This window comes from Mus pahari, chromosome 1 (assembly GCF_900095145.1).
Source record: "Mus pahari chromosome 1, PAHARI_EIJ_v1.1, whole genome shotgun sequence".
Taxonomy (NCBI): Eukaryota; Metazoa; Chordata; class Mammalia; order Rodentia; family Muridae; genus Mus; species Mus pahari.
The window spans coordinates 79,857,699-79,860,926 of record NC_034590.1 but is presented as its reverse complement, the minus strand read 5'-3'; positions in this window follow the sequence as shown (position 1 = coordinate 79,860,926).

Sequence of the window (3,228 nt, the reverse complement as noted above, 5' to 3'; positions counted from 1 at the left end):
TTTTTTTTTTTGTTTTGGGGTTTTTTCTTTGATTCTCAGTTTGTTGCGTTATTAATTTTTGAAGCAGGTTTGCACATAGACCACTCTGACCCTCCACCTATCAGTACTGATGAATGAACTTTTATTTTCTGCCTTTATCTTCATCGTGATGGGATTACAGGTGAATACTATTATGTAGTCAGAATGAGAAATGACCACAATAGTCTCAGGCATTTGAACACTTGGCCCCCAGTTGGTGGCATTGTTTGGGGATGTTTATGAGGTGTAGTCTTTCTGAAGAACGTATGTCACTGGAGACAGGGGTGGGGGGTGAGGGGATGGGGGCCTTGGGGGTTGTTTAGAGTAAAAAGCCTACCTACCTGCAGTCTTTGTATCTGCTTGGTACTCTAGAATTTGGGGGTGTGAGCAGCTTCCTTCTAGCTGTCATGCCTCTACTCTGCTATGGACAACAGCCAAAACAAAGGCTTCCTTCCTTAGATTGCCTCTTTCCATTACAGCAACACAAAACTAAGGAATACAATCACAATCAATTTATTTGATTCTGGGGATCAAAGTTTCTGCCTGCTAAACAAGCACTCTACCAACTAAACTAGATCCCCAGCCCCTAACTGTTTTTTTTAAAAGATTCTTTTTAAAAATTACTTAAACCAGGGGCTGGTGAGATGGCTCAGCAGGTAAAAGCACCCGACTGCTCCTGAGTTGAAATCCCAGCAACCAGAAGGTGGCTCACAACCACCTGTAACAAGATCTGACGCCCCCTTCTGGAGTGTCTGAAAGACAGCTACAGTGTACTTACATATATAAATAAATAAATCTTTAAAAAAAAATTACTTAAACCAACAAATATATATGGAGCTGGAGTGAGGAGCAAGTACACGCACATGCATGCAAGTTCCTCAGAATCCAGAAGGTGTTGGAGCTCCTGGAGCAGGAATTACAGGCGTTGTTAACCACCTGACATGAGTGCTAGGAACCAAATTCAGGTTCTCTGAAAGAACAGTTCACACTCTTAACCGTTGAGCCCTCTTCCTAACCTTTATTATCTATCTGTCTGTCTATCTACCTATCTATCTATCTATCTATCTATCTATCTATCTATCTATCTATCTATCTATGGTCTTGTGCTGGCTGGTCTTATGTCAACTTGACACACACACTAGAGTTATCCCAAAGGAGGGAGCCTCAGTTGAGAAACTGCCTCCATAAGATCCAGCTGTAAGGGGCTGATGAGATGACTCAGCATTTAAGAGCACTGACTGCTCTTCCAAAGGTCCTGAGTGCAAATCCCAGCAACCACATCCATGAGTAACAAAAATCTGATGCCCTCTCCTGGAATGTCTGAAGAAGACAGCTACAGTGTACACACATATAATAAATAAATAAATTAATTAATTAATTAAATCTAAAAAAAAAAAAAAAAAGATCCAGCTGTAAGTGTGGAGAGCTCTTGATGCTGCTTCAAGGATATTGGCAAGAATTTGACCTTGGGCTAGGACAAGAAAGTAGGCTCAGTATCTTGATCATCTTGATAAGCCCCTGAATATGATGGAACCTTTGTTAATACTTTGTTTGTTCTTTGACTACATTGTTTATGCCTTAGAACTGGCCATATTCTTTGCATCTTCCAGAATGATATAAAAGCAGACTTGGGCCAGGTACTGGTGGCACAAGCCTTTAATCCCAGCACTTGGGAGTCAGAGGCAGGCAGATTTCTTTTTTGGGGGGTGGGGGAGGTTTTCGAGACAGGGCTTCTCTGTGTAGCCCTGACTGTCCTGGAACTCACTTTGTAGACCAGGCTGGCCTCGAACTCAGAAATCTACCTGCCTCTGCCTCCCAAGTGCTGGAATTAAAGGCGTGCGCCACCACTGCCTGGCTGTTTTGTTTTGTTTTGTTTTGTTGTACTTATTTATAATAATAAATAACTTTGGGCTGGAGCGAGCAGGAACTGAGCAGGGACTGAGCAAGCAGGGCTGACCAGAGTGAGCAGAGGCCCTAAATTCAATTCCCAACAACCAGATGAAGGCTCACAACTATCTGTACAGCTACTGTGTGTACTCATATATGTAAAATAAATTAATCATTTAAAAAAAAAGATAGGACTTTGACAAATACTATACTTACCTTGTACCCAAGCTATTGATTTAACCTGTCATAAGAGAACAATGTAACAACCAACCTTACTTGTCTTGAATTTCCCATGTAATCAGTTTTTACAACCTAAACTAATAAGTGAGTAGCTACAATCTTCAGTTACATTCTCTTCTATGCTCTGACCTAGTTAATGCATGTGTACCATTAGCCGAAAGCAAAAAATACAGAAGCTGAAAGAAACTTTCTAAAATCTAACACAAAGTTTGAAAGCAACTATTTATGACTATTAGTTAATAAACAGTGATGTTGATTATCCTGTCAGTTGGAGTTAGTTGGAGCCAATGACTTCATCCCTTGTAAATCTCGGCTACATTTTTCTGTTAAGTATTCCATTCCTTCCCCAAGCAATGCTTTCTAGGCTATACAAAAAATACAGTGACATTACTCACAGACTGGGTCATGCACCATAGGACAGACACAGTCAGGAACAAATGTGTTCACAAGGCAGCCTTCAGTCAAGCATATATTCAGACTCAAAAAACAGGCAGACAGAGGATAAAAGACAAAGGGAGAATGTAATAGAGGACTCAAATCTGAACTCACACTTGGTTAAATAACTCCAAAGGAAAATACTTTTATTTCTTTCCTTAATGTGACACCAATCCAAAGTTGGTAACTTATGCATTATAATTCTTTTTTTTTTTTTCAAGTTTTTTTTTTTAAAAGACTTACTTATTTATGTATGTGAGTACACTGTAGCTATCTTCAGACACTAGAGAAGAGGGCTTCAGATCCCTTTATAGATCGTTGTGAGCCACCATGTGGTTGGTGGGAATTGAACTCAGGGCCTCTGGAAGAGCAGCCAGTGCTATTAACTGCTGAGACATCTTTCCAGCCCACATTATAATTATAATACTTTTCTTTTCTTTCTTTCTTTCTTTCTTTCTTTCTTTCTTTTTTTTTAAGATTTACTTATTTATTTATTATATGTAAATACACTGTCTTCGGACACACCAGACGAGGGTGTCAGATCTCATCATGGGTGGTTGTGAGCCACCATGTGGTTGCTGGGATTTGAACTCAGGACCTTCGGAAGAGCAGTCAGTGCTCTTACCCATTGAGCCATCTCACCAGCCC